General features: G+C 39.6%; 1 protein-coding gene across 5 annotated transcripts in view; it reads right to left on the bottom strand.

Moving 5' to 3' along the window:
- Positions 1-17,195, bottom strand: part of sema4ba (sema domain, immunoglobulin domain (Ig), transmembrane domain (TM) and short cytoplasmic domain, (semaphorin) 4Ba) — a 53,660-nt gene extending 36,465 nt beyond the window's left edge. Inside the window, exon 1 of one of the 5 annotated variants that reach the window (XM_044192108.1) lies at positions 17,004-17,195. The gene's annotated coding sequence lies outside the window, so the exon portion shown is untranslated. Of the gene's footprint in view, positions 1-161; positions 274-7,880; positions 7,995-8,528; positions 8,802-16,732; positions 16,932-17,003 lie in introns of those variants that run through there. The other 4 variants (XM_044192111.1, XM_044192113.1, XM_044192110.1 and 1 more) reach the window with 4 other exon arrangements.
- Positions 17,196-18,069: the final 874 nt, after the last annotated feature.

The raw sequence follows: 18,069 nt of genomic DNA, 5'->3' as shown, positions 1-18,069 counted from the left end.
TGTAGGCAAGTAAAATGTTTTGAAAAAATAATAAGACAAAAAATCTAGAGAAATTACACCACAGTTTATGACATTTTTAGTACTAAATTGCTCTCACAAGTTATTTAAGATAGAATAGATAGGTGTTTTTGACTTCAAAAGGAAACTTGAAGTTCATGTACCTCTCTGTTTGCAGTAAAAAGCCCACACTAGTGTGCGTTTGAGATGCAATCAGAGTCCTGACACGTCCATACAGCGTCCAGGCCCCCACAGCTGGATGTGTGTAGGTGGGAGCTGATGTCATGGAGAGATGGAGGTGAAATGATCTGTTACAAGAAAGCTGAGCCCCTCCACTGTGATATCAGAGCATGGGGCATGTCCTCAGACATCTTCACCTACTTTCACAACTTGGAGGTAAAGACTGGTCAATCATGTTACAACCACACACACAAAAAGTACCAAATTATGAAATTTTACAGTTAATAATAAGCCACCTTTTTTACATTCAAATGTAGTTATAGCAAGTGACTGGGGCAAGTTATTCATCACATTATTTATAAACTATAAGATGTAAGGTCAGTGATTTTACACACAAGCCGGGACAGAATAAATAGGCTTGATTTGCTTGTATCACAAACTAAACATAAGGAAAGGCCAAATACAGAGGCCCATATTCAGATTGAACACATTTCTCTGTATTGACAGCAAAGTTTAATACATTGCTATTTCACAAAGTAAGCTTTATTCAGTATTGATAAGTTAAGAAACTGAAAGACAGTAAAAATACTGAGCGTGCTGTATCTCACCAAGAAATCTTTTGAGTATAACTGGGAAGGGAATTTCTGGGTATTTCTACAGAGTTACTATAAAATGACCCTCCAACTGTTTTATTTGTGTAGTCAGTCATAAATAAAACAGAAAAGGTTACTTCATATACAACACATTTTCCTTGTCAGAATAGAGACAGAGAAGATAACACATATTCTGTGTTATTGGAAAGCATGTATCCCCTCCCTGTCACCTAAACCAGTAAGACCCATTGACCACAGCAGAAGTCATATTGGGAGGAAAAAAGCATCAGTGTTAGTTCCTGTGAGCTTAAACTGCACCTGCATTCTGAACAGCTTCATCCCTTCCAGATGTCTAGAGGCCTAGCTAGACCCAGAGCCAGTACATCTATAACTGTCTCCTCGACTGCCCAGACTCTGGTGGATAACTGCCAGAAAGAAAGCAGAGATGCAGGGGGATCTGAGCCCTGCAGCCACTCATGCTGCACAAAAAGTGCTGAAAGAGGCCATAAGATGGCTTGTGTGCTGTGTCTTAATATATCACATCTTCAATCCAATCTGATGAATTATTCAGACGTTGCTATCTACTGTGCCTCTCACCTAAAACATCTGCCCTGCCAGCCTGTCTGCTAAGTCTGACTTACACTCAGTTCTGCCACAGGAAGCTTTTAGTCTACTGCTAACCTGTGGTCTCTGTTACATTTAATCCCCTTCCTCTATCTCTATGTCCATCTCTTGGACTGGAGGCATAAAGCATTGAGGGAAAGAGATTATCTTACTGTGTGAAGGATCCGTCTGTACAACATTTTAAAAAGAAAACTGTATATTTTTGCTACTTCTGTGCAAATATCTGGGTTGTAAAGGCTGGGGTGTGCTCGAAACAAAGTAGTTTGAATGATGTGTCGCCCGACTATAACCAAAGTGTTTATAGCTGTTCTAAACGGTCAAACTCGAAGACCACAAGAAAAGCCTGCAATCATAAAGAGACATGACAATCATACAAATGGGGATAAAGGTGCACACTTTCGAACAGTTGCTCCTCAAAAGGTATTTATGATATTACACTCGGAAAAAAAGAAATTAGATGGTCTGAGTCAATGTCTTCTTTTAAGTCTCTTCTCACAACGTATTATGGAAAGCATATCCTGATTTTACCTGAGCTGTCTGTTTATTTTATTGTTTTTATGTATTTGATTTATTTTGTATTTTATTTCTCTCTTTGTGAAGCACTTTGTACTTTGTTTTGATAAGTGCTCTATAAATAAAGCTTTATTATTATATTATTAAACAGTTGTGTGAAGAATAAATAAGAGTTTAAGAGAGAAGTTCATACACTGCTTACTTCCTCACCTCAGCACAACTGGCCAATTGCTGCATGAAGTGGGTTTGATTGTCGGATTGTTGGTTTCAGAAAGTTACAAAAATTGTCAGACGCTGTCCCCCCAATTCTGACATCAGAAAGGTACTTCAGATAAAGTACAATGACCCCTTAAGTGTCACATGGACACCCAAAAACACAAAAGTCAGATTTTGCCGCATTACCATCACCACCAAGTCAGATCTGGCAAAGCCTTTGACTTAAGGGCAAGGAGGTGTATAAGATCCTAATTCTGGGCTACATCAATGAGGGGTGGACACCAAGCAGGAAACACAAATCAGAGCAGGTTGCATTACATACTTCAAGACCATTAAAGTGAGGAGTGTTCTTGGGGGATAAAAGGTGCACACTCACCTCCGCCTGCACTGTTTATGGATCTTAGCAGAGCATGAAATGACTAAATACCAGCAGCACTCCTCCTCCCTGTCATCTTCCTTTGCACATTTCTCATTCATAAATTTCAACAAGGATGTCTGACAAAAACATTCGACCCACCCAGGAGTATTTGTGTCCAAGGTTACGGAAGAACAACTTTGTCAGTCAGTCAGAAGAGTGAAAAGTGTGTTTTTCAACCAGTAATTTGCATCAAATATCTTATTGTAACCTACTTCTTGGTAAAGAATGGCACTGTACATTAATATCAACAGACAGTACAGCTTGTTTACAGTGAGGCAATTAGATGCCTGTGATTCAGAGAGTTACGGCAGGAATGTCTGAAAGGGTCAGTAGCACCATTAGCAGAGCAAAGGGCACAACCTGGAATGCTCAGAGATATCAAATCGCAGTGGTGGGGGAGGGACAGGCTGCTAAATTAGGCTCAGTTGCAGGCTGATTCCATTAATCAGACCTACTCTAGTACTCATGTCAGGACATGGACATATCCACCACAAACAACAACCTGATGCACGTTTGCTGTATGTGACACCTTAAAGTCGTCCCTTATGTCCAGTGTCAGGAGTCTCGAGGTACGCATAGCTGTGAGGCTTAAAATAGAACTTTATTATTAAACATGTAACATGCAAGGGAACAGGTGTGAGGTGAAGGGTGATGGAAACACACCCTGAAAAGACAATTTTGCTATTCTCACACCAGCACATAAGAAACGGTGACATACATGTAAACCATGGTCTGTATAAAACATGGATATAGTGTCTGTGACATCACCCATAGGTTTCTGAAGCGCTGTTGTGAAGCTCAAAGTGGGCGGCTACCGGTGGTTCCGGCCGTCGTCATCTTTGCAGTCCCTGACTCCAGCTAATCCAAAAATGGACAAAGAGGTAGAGCTGATGCGGACTGAATGAAGCCTGGTTGCTGAACCACCTAGCGGCTAGCCACCTGAGAGGGCATCCACCTGTTATAAAAAAAATTCACCCCCCTCACAGTTGTCATGAACAGGGAAATTTGCTATAGACACCAAAACCGTTTTTTGTACCAGGCTGTAAACATGTTGATTTCGGCTGTAAAATTGGGCATTTTAACATGGGGCTCAATGAGGATTGACGTGCTTTTGGAGCCAGCCTCAAGTGGCCATTCAAGAGCCGCACTTTTTGGCACTGGCTTCATTTTTCAGCCCCGGATGTTGCCGCTTGGTGTAAACATACTCCAAATGGTTTCCCAAAGCTGTTTCACAGGCTTGTGTACACTTACAATAAGATACTGGCAAGGCAAGGCAAGGCCATAGCGCTTCATATGTATGTGACGTATTTTGGTTAAAACAGGTTAAAAGGCAGATCTGTGGGTCTCTCTAGAGCAAACACAGCGAACTGGCCATGTTCCATGTTCACAGTCATTTCCCACATCGTGGCACAGTGCTGGACTGGGAATAAACAGAGGACCCCGCTGTGCTCCCAGAATGCATGTTTGCAGAGTTCCCATCAGTGAGTACACAGTAATAGGACTCCCCGAAGGCCTGTATTTAACCTTTGGGTTACAAGTGGCTAGCCACTCCACAGCCCACCCCTCCTCTGCCTCAGCTATTAACCCTTTTTTCACTAATTTTTAGCACAAACAGAAACAAAGTCAGACAAAAATCACAAGATCTGAAGATCATGTGTTGTGATTGAAAGATCCAGAAAAGCCACTAAATGGACTTTGTGGTGAGATTATTTTGTCAAATGCTCTATCCAAGGTCAAAAACAAACTAATCAAATTTTAGGCCAACATGGAAGCAAGAAAAAATTGGACATTTCAACCTCTACAAGTTGACGAAGCTGCTGACAAAGATCATGTGATATGATCAAAAGCTCCATGACAAGACCTTGTGGTCTGAGTCATTCTGACCATTCACAAACTTAAATTGACACAACTCAGTCCAACTAACAAACAGGATGTGAAACATTATCAATGGAGCTTGGTAAATAAAGCAGAAATGGCTTTAAGCTAGCAGGCTGTCCTTTTTTAAGACACATTTTTTGAAAAGAACCTTCTTTTCTGCATTCTACAAATGAACTCATTTGTTGGCAACTGAATATGGCATGCAGGTTTCTACAAAACTAGAATTTTTCAAACATACAAACCTTCTATATCTGTATCATTTTCTGTTCTGCAGAGTAATTAGGGGAGACAACACTACACTATGTTCTAGGACTAGTTGTTTTTATTTGGCCGATGTTGCGTTACTGCAGTAAGTATAGCTCTCGTCTTGGAAGGCAGCACGCAATATTTTGGCTGAAGTTTAAAAGCATACCTTGAAAGAAACTCAAAGTATGATCCAAACCGTGATCCAATTCAGAGCTATGCACTTGTCACATAAATTTTAGCCTGTAATTCAACACATACTTTGTTCAAACTTGTGTTATTGACGTGAAATCTAAATTAACATTTGTGACACCAAACCAATATGGAGGGGAAAATGCACATAAAAGAAAATTACACACACACACACACACACACACACACACACACACACACACAATAACAGTGAGAGAGTCAACCTGACTATATAAACAGATGAAGGAGATGGATCAGAGTAGCCTAATGGTGAGAGAATTCCCTTGGGATACGCTGACAAAACAGAAACGTGCATATGGGGCCAGCATGGGGGATTAAGCTGTGATAAAACAGTGTGTGCAGTATTATTTCTTTTCTTCTGTGAACAGATTTATTAATCTGCAACAGGTTGCTCACTGCTTTGAGCAGCATCACAACACAGAAGCATCATTTTATCCTTGTGCTTATATTACTTTCAGCAGACTTGATGTAGAACAGCACTGCATCAAATACATTTTCCTCAGCAAAGGAATGTTTCAGCATTCCAGTTAAAATATGCAACGCTGAAATTCAGGCTTTCTCTGCAAGTAACTTTCTCCATGTCATGAACTATATTTATGTGAAGCAGTCTGGATTGGAGGTATTGATATTACAGGCACCATGTTTTACTAACGAGCCAAAGCTTTTCTGACAGCATCATACAGGCAGTTCATTGTCAAGGCCGCCGGTATCCAGAATGCAACTGCCAGCTGTTTTCTTTGTGGATCAACCCAAAAGAAAACAGCAGGACAAGGTCAGCACAGACAGGCTTTTCTCCTACAGTAGACAGATGAATCTCAATGTACAAAGCCATAAAATAAAAACTATCACAAATGAGATAGCACAGTTAATTATATTCCACCCTCTTGTGGAATAATCAACCATTCTCAAAAATTCATGGCAGCTCCTTTTTATTCCAGTTCTGTTGGGTGTTTGTTCTTCATTTGAGGATCTGTGTCCACCCACCTTTATGTTGGCTGAGGTGGAAAAGTTTTTGTATCAATAAAAGTGAAATGTGAAAAAAGTGCAATGGAAACAGACTTGAAGTTCATGAAGATTCCGACTAATGGACGAACTGAAGCTTCACTAAAGAGACAACATGAAACAAACATAAATGCCATATTTCCATTGTGTTTTCTGTAAGCCGGGATTGAAAAATGAAGCCAACGCGGAAGTGCCAAAAACTGCGGCTCTTGAATGGCCACTTGAGGCTGGCTCCAAAAGCACGTCAATCATCATTGAGCCCCATGTTAAAATGCCCAATTTTACAGCCGAAATAAACATGTTTACAGCCTGGTACAAAAAACGGTTTTGGTCTCTATAGCTAATTTCCCTGTTCATGACTACTGTGAGGGGGGTGAATTTTTTTTAGAACTCACCTGATTAAATTATATTAAGGCTTAAAGTTATGCATAATTAAGGACGTGGCTGCTTTGAGTGACAGGTGGGTGCCCTCTCAGGTGGCTAGCCGCTAGGTGGTTCAGCAACCAGGCTTCATTCAGTCCGCATCAGCTCTACCTCTTTGTCCATTTTTGGATTAGCTGGAGTCAGGGACTGCCAAGATGACGACGGCCGGAACCACCGGTAGCCGCCCACTTTGAGCTTCACAACAGCGCTTCAGAAACCTATGGGTGATGTCACAGACACTCCATGTGTTATACAGTCTATGGTTTCCAACATTGTTTTCACCATTTGAGGTTTGACTGGTGCTCTTTTAATTACGTTTTCTTGTTGTACTCTCTTCTTCTGCAATGTTTAATGGCACCTGACTGGAAAATTTGTGCCACCAGCTGTTTATCTCGACAAACCAACTCCCAATATTCGCATTACAGTAGTGGATTGAAAGGAGCATTAATTCACATTTTCTTTTGCAAATTTTCTTGAAATTCCGTTAAAATTTACATTTGGAAGGAAACCTTTCTTGTGTGAAGACTTGGGATGGTTATCTCTCATGTCCAGCTGCCTTGTTAGTACATACTAGACAGACTCAGATGGACAGGCTTTTGAGGGGGATATCACGCTTTCCTGAGGCCATATACTGTAAGATGACAGTGATGCTGATTTTCCTCTCGGGAAACTGAGAGGAACCCCCTCCACTGCAAAAAGTGCTTTGCTTATTGTTACTTCACTTGAATGTTACTTCACTTTACTGTGCAGAATAATGTATGTGCAAAGTTTAACATAAAAAGGCTGTTTTCAAATTCTTCTGCTTAAGGGGGAAAGTATCTCTGTGCTAACCTTAAATGTGACTTTAAGACGTGTACGTACGAGCATCACAACAACGATTTTTGCAACTTACTTAAGTGTGATGTGGAAACTTGAACCCTCCAGCATACATACACTAAGAATGGACTTTTCAGTGAAGTAGGAGACATCTCGTGTCTAGTAGTTAATCCTTTGAAAAATCCAGAATCTATGAATATGCAAATAATTAATTTCAATGAGAAAGGAGTAGATTTTAAAAACCATATCAGACACAAATTATTATTCCAAGAAAAGTATTGTATACAGTATGTCTTAAAACGTATCTTGGAGAGATCTTTAAATGTAAAATAAGCAAATAATAAAACCAAAGCCAACTCCAATGGTGGAAAATAACATATTCTCTTGTTGCTTCACAAAACAGTTTTTCTTTGTCAAACTCTAATGACACAGGAGAAGGAGCTTGAGAGCTTTTCAAGTAAAAGGTACTTGGCAGTGCACATTCAAAAGTAAGCAAGAAGAGTAAATAAATCTTAGGTTGACCTCCTCATTGACTTTTGACAAACTTTTCCATTTACGGTTTCTATCCATTAACTACCACCCACACATAACAATTTGGCATTAGTGTTGATTGTGCTGCCAGCAGGGTGTGGGTGAGAGATTTGAATTTCACACAATAACACCTGATGCTTCAGTCTTGTAGCTGCGAGCGTCACATCATGAACCCCTAACCAGTGTCACAACACAAAACCTCCAACAATTTGACAGTGCTGGCTCTCACCTACCAGATACACCAAGACTTTGGGTTGATATTTATGTTCTTGTTCTCGCCCATCAGCTTTTCCACACTCCTCTGGGTTCACGCAGTTTCCAGGCCAGGAGTGGGGAGTGAGTGCACTGGCTGTTATTCACTAACTCCTATCTGTGGAAAGAGGCCCCACTCTCAGTCACAGGCTCACTCCTGATGAGTTGTGCCTCAGCTTAAAGTCAGAGCCATCCTGTGTTTTTTTCTGCATTACTAGAGAAACTCACAAACAAGCCAGCAAGCCTTAAAATGCGAACACACCCAGGTAAATAGCTGTGTTTCCAAAGAAAATAAGTCCAAGACCAACATCTCTTAATGCAAGGGTAGCTCCTACACATACACAATCACCCACAAATAGAAGCACAAGATACACACACATACAGAAGCTTGCACTCAGACTGGGTCTTTAATGATCCCCTTGCCCTGCTATCACCTTGCGATAAAGACCTACTGGGGAGGGTGAAGGGGTGTTTCGTGTTAGCTCACACCCACTTTTCCCTTTAAAGAAAGAAACTAAAAACAAACCCCACGCAGGCTTAGTCATAAAAAGTTTATAATTTCCTAACAGGGAAATGACAGGTTATCCTGGCATCATTTCAATAGGTAACCAGAACTGCAGCATACTCACATCAATGATTCATGAAGCCACGGTACCACACAGTTAATGAACACAAGGGTAGCACACGCTCTGTCCCACTCAGTCGAGAAACAAAAACTTCCTTCAGATCTAAAAAAGGTTTCCTTTGGGTGACACAGACAAATTGATTCCTCCTCCAGGAAGTGTCAGAAGAAAATCCACAGAAACAACAGAGTTTAAAGCTTTTGCAGATGACAGCTCTGAGTCTGCAGGTCCACACTCTCCCTCTCCCTGACACAGTGTCTTACTACAGCCTGCCTCTGACTACTCATCACACTGAAGCTCCACCCATCACACAGGGTCAGAAAGCGAGAGGGAGGAGGAGAGATGAGGAAGTAGAAGGGAGGTACACTTTGACGGGATGAGCTTGACTCATTTTTTTACTTAAACCACCAATGCGCAAGTTTAAATGTTACTCATAATTTTTAGGACCAGTGGAACTGTTATTACATGTTTGAGAATATGTTATACAGTGTAATTAGGAAACTACTGCAGAAGGGCAATACAGACCAAGTCTCCTTATATGAGAAGAACACAAGAAGAACAAGACTTTAATCTTGGAGGGAATCAATAAGCAGTTTGGGTCTTTTTCTATCCCTTCACACTAATTTCCAATGTTATCTGTATGTAATTTGCTTGATTTTAACCTGTACTAAATAAAACAAAACAAAAAACCTCAAATGTATCCTGGGATTTTCTGGTCACAAGACTGCTGACTGTCCACTTCTGGGAAATGACGTTCACCTCATGAAAAAGTTACACAAGAAAAACATTTATATAATGCACTATGACGTGGCTGAATTCATAGTGTGAGCAGGAACTAAATGAGACACAGTCCTAATCACATTGAACATAGCCTTGGAGACGTTATTTGTTTTTTTTAAGCTCTCCTGGGAGTTGGTTCCCTTGTTATGGACTGCAGTGTTTGCCCCTCAGCCAGCTGCATGTCCCCATATAGAGACTGACTTTGATGATTGTAATTACCAGTAACTTCAAGCTACCGGAAAATAAACCAAATCACAGTCATCAATTAACTGCTTTCTGTGTAATTAGTATCAGTGAGAAGTTAAACATCTTGAAAGTTAAGGCTACAATAAATCTTTGTTTTTGACACAAAATTTCTAAGTATATAATCCGCATAAAGAGAGAAAAATTTCAAATCTGCTATCTGAGGCCATCCACAGATCTGTGAGCTTGAAGTCAATAGATGATTTTTTACTTCTTTTACAACATGTAGAAGTCACCAATGATCATCACCAACATGCTCAGAAAAAAGCAGACCAGAACTGTAACTAAGTAGTACAAAAACTCATCACTAGGAAGAGTGTGCTACCCAAGTACAATATAGTACCCTTTCTTTTTGTACGACTACCATATGTACCTTCAAAATTACAATTATGTACAAAGGTTTTAAAGTAGCTTTGTTTAGTCGATAGATTCCAGTTATACTCCAACTATGCTTCTGAGCTTGAGAAAAATCAAAACATGAGACAGTGCCATTACCATACCACGCATGCTGTAAGGTTTCTACTGTACTGTTTATTTCAGGCTTTAAAAGAGCTATATGTAAGAATGTTATTTTAAAACATTCAAAAATTAACTAAAATGATCAACACAATGTGAAGAAATAACAGTTTTGACATTATGCCAAAGATGTCTATGTATTGTATTGCAGAGATATCTACTGAAGTTAGCATGCTAACCAGCTAGCCCCGGCCCACCCTGTCTCGTAATATCACTTTGTACCTCAGAGAGGATGAAGAAGTAGAACAAGAAGCAAAACAAGAGTTAACATTGACATTGCTTTCCACAGCAGGAGACAGCTCTTGGCGCGTAAAGGGATGAAGTTTGATGCTGAACTCGCAATGTTTCTTCTAGACTGGTAAGTAAACAGCTGTTAATGCTAACGTTGGCTAATAGCTTATAAAGATAGCTAATTGTATAATTAATACAATTAGTTAATATGTTTGCTAAGTTAGCTGTTTGTTGAAGGAAAGAAAGACCTATTGGAGGGACGGAGCATTTCCTTGTTTACTTGCACATGTAACACTTTAAAGCAGCTTCAAGCATTTCTCCAGACAATGTCAAATTAAAACTATGTAATACTATTTATAGTATGGAATCTGCTATAACTTACTGTAAATCACTGACAAATCCAGTAGAGATCTACTGTGCTACAGGCTACATGAAAGGCACATGAAGAAGACACTAAGTTGAGCCACAAAGTAGCTCTAAAAAATACTCACAACACTAGCAAGGACGTTTTCAGGCCATGACACTGAAAGTACAACAGAAGTGATGAAACAAAGTCTCAGAAGGGGCCGTTTCATGAATTGTAATGGGGACACTCCGCTCCAATGAACCACATACTTCTCTTTAAAATTTTATAAACAGAGCTTTGATTATTGGTTACTAGTATCTTAATATTAATTTCAATAAAACTCATCTCAAGTTTTTTTATTAAATGTTAAACATGTACTCTAATGGTATTATAGAGAGGAAAGGAGATGTACATGTTGATTTTTGATGATATGCCAATGAATGTACACCAAACTGTTGAAAAAGTTCTGTTAAAGTGAAGTGTAACCAAATAACTTCACATGCCTTCTCCAGAAATATTTCCAGGGTAAATAGAGAGACGTGTAAGATAGCGGGGTGTTGAGACGGGGACGCCTGTTTCTAAAACAGCAGATGCTAATTATACACTTTAGGCAACTGCTAAGGAGGGAGACACGATGCCAAGTTTGAGGTGTTGGGATTTTGAATGATGGCTCAGTGTATCTGTGTCAAGATTCCTCACGGTCACCTGAGACGTACTTAAGCCACAGCAAGAATACTCACTGGATGTCTTATTTACAGCCTATGTCAGTCAGATACCCCCTTCCCTATTGAACTGGTAACACACCTCTTGTTGAGTTGGACCACCTGCCACTGCAATGCAGACGACCGTTTGTAAACAATCCATAGAACATAAAGGACCCCTCCGGCAGACATCTAAACATGTGGCTCGGACCAGTCAAACAGACGAAGACTGACCTTTTTCATTGCTTGTGACCCCGTTAATGTGGCTGTTCTCTTGCTTTTCATTGCCTCCGTTCCCCCTGACTTCTACACAAAGTGCACCCCACCAGTTACAATTAGAAAATGCATAAATCTTCATTGGCTGGAAATGGTTAACAATTACATAGGCTATTTTTGAATTTAGTTAGGGTTATCCATAAATTTTAAAGAGATGGAAAATATTTGAATATACTGTTTGAAAAAAATAGGTTGAAAAATGAGATTGAATACAGAATTTGTTGCTTTGTGTTGGAAAATGAAGTCAATATTTTTACCCATTGATGTGTTAAAATTAAAAGGTTGTATTTGCTGGAGAATATTCTGAAAATATGGTTGTACTATTATATGTTTTGTATTTATGGTCATTTGTATTTCTCTTGTATATTTCTGTATCTTCTAAAAGTAAAAAATGGTATTTTGTAAAAATAAGAAACAATGTTGATAAGGTTTTTTGTATACTTGATATGTATAGTGATCTAGAAGTCACACAGTGATCAACGGACTGTTTATAAAGAACCCGGAAAAACAACACCTCCCTGATACAAGGGAGAAAGCTGAAAATGTTTGGTGAGATGAATAAAGCATGATAACAATTGCATTTAAACATGTGACATATTATACGCTTTTGTGATTCCAGTGGACCACATGATGAAAATACAAGTTTGATCATTCTCCTCAGCATGTTTCCCCACACAGCTGGCAGAAGTGCTGACAGGTCATTCTATATAAATGAATAACAGTCGAGGAATTAAAGAGCAGCGATAAGCCCTCGTGTTCCACATATTAGCTTAGTGGATACACGCCAGATAACCGCACTAGGCTACTTAGAGTCACTGAGGCTGACAGAAGCACTGCAGACATGAGCAACCCTGGCACCCAACTCTGAGCTTCATGTTATCACTTCTGTGTTCAGGGGTTACACTGACTGTGTCATCGAGATGATTCTCGGTTTTACTGCAGTAATGTGTTCGTTAACACAGCACTGTCCAATATTTTGAAACACAGTAATTTTGTGATTTGTGTGCCTGAAAGACAACTTTGTTCACTTCCTCCTCCTTCTTTGCCCTTATCTCAGTAGATATATTAAGAGAGTAATGTACAAGGAACATAGTAGACAACATACTCTGCCTTTCCAGGCTACCTATGGCCTTGTGACAACCAAGTGCTTTGCTCTGGAGTGCCAACCTTTTTCTAAGGAAGGAAGCATGGTAACATTGGGACCTCAGCATGTTTTCAGCACTAAAATCACTGTGAACAAGAAGTGAAATATATTTCACCTTTCAGCAAAAACACAGCTGTGAATCTTACAGGTTGTCAGTAGTTGCATAGTAACAGCAGGGCCGTGGTCTACACTTACTTCAAGCATCTGTGCTACCAGCTAAAAGGAAAATCCCAGTTTACAAACTAACTGAGTTCTAAAGCAAAACAGCTACCAAAGTCACAACTACTCAGTCAAGGCTTCTCTTTGTCCTCACACCACTTACATTTGTCCTTTGGCCTGATTTTTCAGCCTCAGTCTTAATGTAAAACCAGGTCACTGTAAAACACTGACACTGATACTGATGTGTCATTATTAGTACGTGGTTTGGATGATTAACCCCTTAACATACAGTTTTCCCTTTAAGTAGCTTAAAGGTCGTTAAAATCATCTTACTCCACACTATCTGATGGTATCAGCTTGTTCCAACTCTTTATTAAAACTATGTAATGTTTACACTGAGAGAAATACTCAAAACACAAGATTTTATGGAGTGCCACTTTTTTCTCCTTTGATAACTGATTTATATTTTGTCCTTGAGCCCCCACTTTCTCCGTCTGGAACACACACACACACACACACTGTCTTTTTTGGATTCAAACCCAAGACTCTGTGTATTTTATATATTTAAGTGTCATCAGGAAGGAAAAGGAAAAATTAGGAAGGAAGGAAATGTTATATTATAATCTATTATAATCATGTGGATCTTTTTTTTAAAAACAAATTTCCCAAATCTTCAGCATAACATATTTGTTAGCTTTGGAATCTCCACTAGATTTTAAAATAAAGTAATGGAGGACTGAACAATGGTGAGCTGCAGAGCATTCATTTACAGTATAATCACTGACACACAGGCATGTTATTAAGGGGTTAAAAAAAACACCCCAAATATCTAACATTCAGGTGGATTTTACCTTTAGGGTGACCTTAACCATTTTGGATTATATCTAAACTAGAAAAATAATGAATAATCAATTCATCTATTAAGTCCATTTTAATACAAAAATGCCAAATATTCTCTTATTCCAGCTTTTCAAATGAGAGGATTTGCTGATTTTCTGTGTCTGTATTTGATGACTTCACCTTGGGCTTAAGAAATTGTAATGGGAATTTTTCACCATTGTCTGACATTTTATAAACCAAAGGTTAATAAATTAAATTAAATAAATAATCAGGAGATTAATCAAAAATAAAAATAATCATTAGTCGCAGCCCTACGTGAAATCTTTATTAAATCATTAATTATATAATTCTTTTGAACAAAAACTTAATTAATACGAATAGGAAATATTAAAAATGTATCGTATTTAGTTTAAAAAGGTGAATGAGCTGTCCAGAAAAGTACCAGCTGAGTTGGCACAGTGTGACCCACAATTGAGGTGAGTGAGTCATTTTGGCATTGAGTGTGACTGGTTCAGCCTGTTAGATGGTGTGTAATATACCTAGCATATGATCAATCATGCTCTTGTCAGACGGTCTGGTGTATGTGGGATGTTGAAGTTTGGGATTTGTCGGTTTGGGAAAAAATGTAGCTGTGATGGCTCGGCATGACACAGGCAAAGGCATTACTCCACCACTTCTGACACCGTAGCTCTCCAGCAGAGAGGGTTTGCGGGATGAGTGCCCTCTGGCAGGGAGGTGATGCCAATGAACAATCCCTTGGGTGTGTGTGTGAGCTTCTCAGCCATATATGTGAGTCACCCTTGATCCTTTCATTAGACTGTTGCATATGTGCTCATTTTCTCTCTGTCACCATCCTATCTATTACTCACTAGTCTGAAACCGCTGCTGGAGTTCCCAGTATTACCAGTCACATGGCCACTACATCAGGTGCTTGCATTGCATGTGGCTGTTTTTCCCATCTGTGTTTCCTAATCTGTGTTTATCTTTATAAAAGAGAAATATATTTGTAGTTGCTTTGACTACCAAACTATTTATTAGACTAACAATTTGTCTAACCACAGCCAATGGCACAGCTCCAAAGCAAGTAGGCCTGCTTGAAATTCAACAGACAGAGCAAGAGGAACAGCTTGGATGCTCCTAAGGTGGCCCTCCATGTTTGTGGCAGCAGCTCAACTTTCCTCTTTCCTCTATCTTCTACCTAAGGTCCCCCTCCCCCACACATACACGTCCCCACTACCACATACAGTAACATCCATGTCCTCCTCTGTGCAACAGAGGGGGAATTTAATCAAGCAATTGTTTTCTCTTCTTGTGGAAAGAAATTTGATTCACCAGTCCAGCAATGTCTATATGATTTCTCAAAGCTCATGTCATAGAGTAAAGGGGTAGGCAATATGACCTTATAGACCGTGAGCAATATAAACTTGTCAACCCTAACTACATTTTGCTATTCCGCTTATACTGTGGTAGATCTGCCATTAATATCCCTTTAGTATCAAGTCACTGTAGGCAATGTTGTAAATCAGTGAGTAGGATAGCTGTATGGCAATACTGAAAATAAAAGTATGAAAACCATACATCTCCAAAATGTCAAGAATGTCAGAATAGCCCTTTTTTAGCTTTATGACAATGCATTTTTCAAATAATCAGAGAATCAAAGAAACAGTCGATTAAATGCTTTGACAGAAAATAAATTTGCCACAATTTCGATAACCAATTAACTGTTTACGTAAAACATTCTCTGGTTCGAGCTTCTCGAATGTGAGAATTTACTTGCTTTTCTTGTCTTACATTAGAGTAAATTGGATATCTTTGAGTTTTGGACCGTTGGATCAAAGAAGACAAAACAAGGCATTTTGGCGTTGCCTAGGATTCTAGGAATTGTGATGGGCATTTTTCAGTTTTCTGATGTTTTATAGACCGAAGGATTAAAGGAGTATAAACGAGAATATAATTGGCAGATCAATCAAAAAAGAAAATAATCATTATATATATATATATATATATATATATATATATATATATATATATATATATATATATATATATATATATATATATCAGCTATGCAAAATGGCATGTGTTTTAAACATATTGCCCACCACTACCACACAGTCAAAGGAAGTTCTAGTGCCACTAAGAACTGAAAAGGTAAGGCAAATTAACTTCACTGTAATCATGATCCCTTCCCCATGGGGAAATCAGACAATGACCCTAAAAGTAACACATGGTTTCTCTTGACTGGGACCCTTCTCCAGAATATATCCTGATCCCAAAGGGCTAATTAGATTGTGATTTAGAGATGTGTTAGTTCATCAAGCTGACTACTACAATGTTACACTCCCAATATACTGTGTACTGAGAGAAATTACCTGATGAGATGAATGGATAGTATAAGACAAAAGGAAGAGTAAATGAGTTATGATTCAAACACAGGGGAAATCCTGAGGATGAAGATCAGGATCAGGATGAAGTCCATCGGCGGGGTGTACGAGACATGAAATATTAAGTTAGCATTTGATATAGTGCAAGAGTTAAGGTTAAACAACTCCTGAAAAATCACCTACCGACTTACAACCAACCAACTGTGGTCCTGTGCTAGAACTACAAATCCTGTTAAAAGACAATGACAAAGGAGATGTGTTTGTCTATACATCTACGTAAAGCACCGTTAAATTTCTGAAACCACATCATTCATCTTGGCTATATGACTCTCATTGTACACACCCAGTTTTTGTAGAGCAGACGAATCAAAGTGAGACTTATGTTCCAGGGAAGTAAGATAAATAATTATCTGATGCAAATCTATTTCTTTAGAAAATCAAAAAGTACAACAGAGCTGTGATCTTTAAAAAAAAAATCATATAAGTGAACAAAAAAGCCTACTGTAATCTCTACTAAAATATGCACAGGAGATGAGAAATCACTTCATGCCAAAGGTAATTCTAGCTTTCCATGACACATGCTGATTTACCTCTGAGCCAGCACCGGAATCCGTCTCATCTTTACCATGGAAACCAAAACCATACTACAGTGTATGCACATACACTGAGGGAGCAATTGCCATGGCATCCAGCGCCGTGGCGACAAGAAGCTTTCAGCGACCCGACCAATTTACTCAGCAGCTAACTGGACAGTCAACCTTCTGTCTATCACTCCCTATTACACACTCTCTCCTCCTCTCTATTCCCTTTTTCTTCTCTTTTTTACAATGAATTTCCTCTGTCATGAGCCAGAAGAATTACCTTTTATCAGCAGAGGACAAGGTCTTGCAGTGCTCAGTAGGAGCGGCTCTCGGTCGAGTAGTGACAGAGGAAAAGAAGCTCTGCAGGGATCCCAAGAGATGCCAAGAGATGCCCAGAGATGCAACTGAACCGGCACCGCACACACCCATCCACCACCAATATCACCACCAGCGAGAGCAGCAGCGGCAGTAGAAAATCGGAAGGGGAGGGGAAAAAATATAAAAAGCAAGAGAGGGGGTTGCTCTATCAGCAGCAGGAACATTACATCATAGGCTGCCTCTGTGGAAGGGTGGGAGAGGAGTGGACGGAGGAAGGGAGGTGCTCCTTGGAGCAGCACTCTCTCTGTCACTGCTGAGCTCTTTTCAGTATATGCACAAGTCCAAATTTAATATTTATGAGCTAGTAACTGTAAAATACCCTCAGTGGTTACAGACAGACCTATGAAATAATTAGATCAGCTGTTCTTAATTGTGTGCCATCACTGGGGTTTGCTGTCAGAATGGATATAATGTGATGCACACTATAAAGTGGCTTATCCCTTTGGGGCAAAGGCTGTGTGTGTGTGTGTGTGTGTGTGTGTGTGTGTGTGTGTGTGTGTGTGTGTGTGTGTGTGTGTGTGTGTGCGCGCGCACGTGAGTATGTGTCCAGTGCATGGGAGCCCACACAATGTCTATTCTGTGCAGTAATTCGATTGCGTGACCAGTGCTTGCTTACCAGTGCTCAAAAAGCATGCTGATATTCAACCTCAGAAAAAGGTCATCTGAGATTCCTTGCGGCAGCTGTGAGTGGATAGGTACAATTGTTAGGACCTAACATCTGCTCACAAATTATATTTAAACTTGGCTGTCACAACAAATTTGTCAAAAACTGCTGTGTGAATCTGCCGATGCTTTGAGCACGCCTGGGAGGCAGAGTACGATCATAATGGGACAGATGTAATGGTCGCCTTTTCCCAGTGGTCAGCTGTTAACCACAGCTCACCGCCACGGACAACAATACTCGCAGCAATGGTTAGTCAGAATGCATGATCTCAATGCTTCCTAACAAATACAAACACACACCCACA

The sequence above is a fragment of the Siniperca chuatsi genome, linkage group LG4 (assembly GCF_020085105.1).
Source record: "Siniperca chuatsi isolate FFG_IHB_CAS linkage group LG4, ASM2008510v1, whole genome shotgun sequence".
Lineage (NCBI taxonomy): Eukaryota > Metazoa > Chordata > Actinopteri > Centrarchiformes > Sinipercidae > Siniperca > Siniperca chuatsi.
Note: the sequence above shows the minus strand (reverse complement) of the source record. Positions and strands in the feature narration are given on the sequence as shown.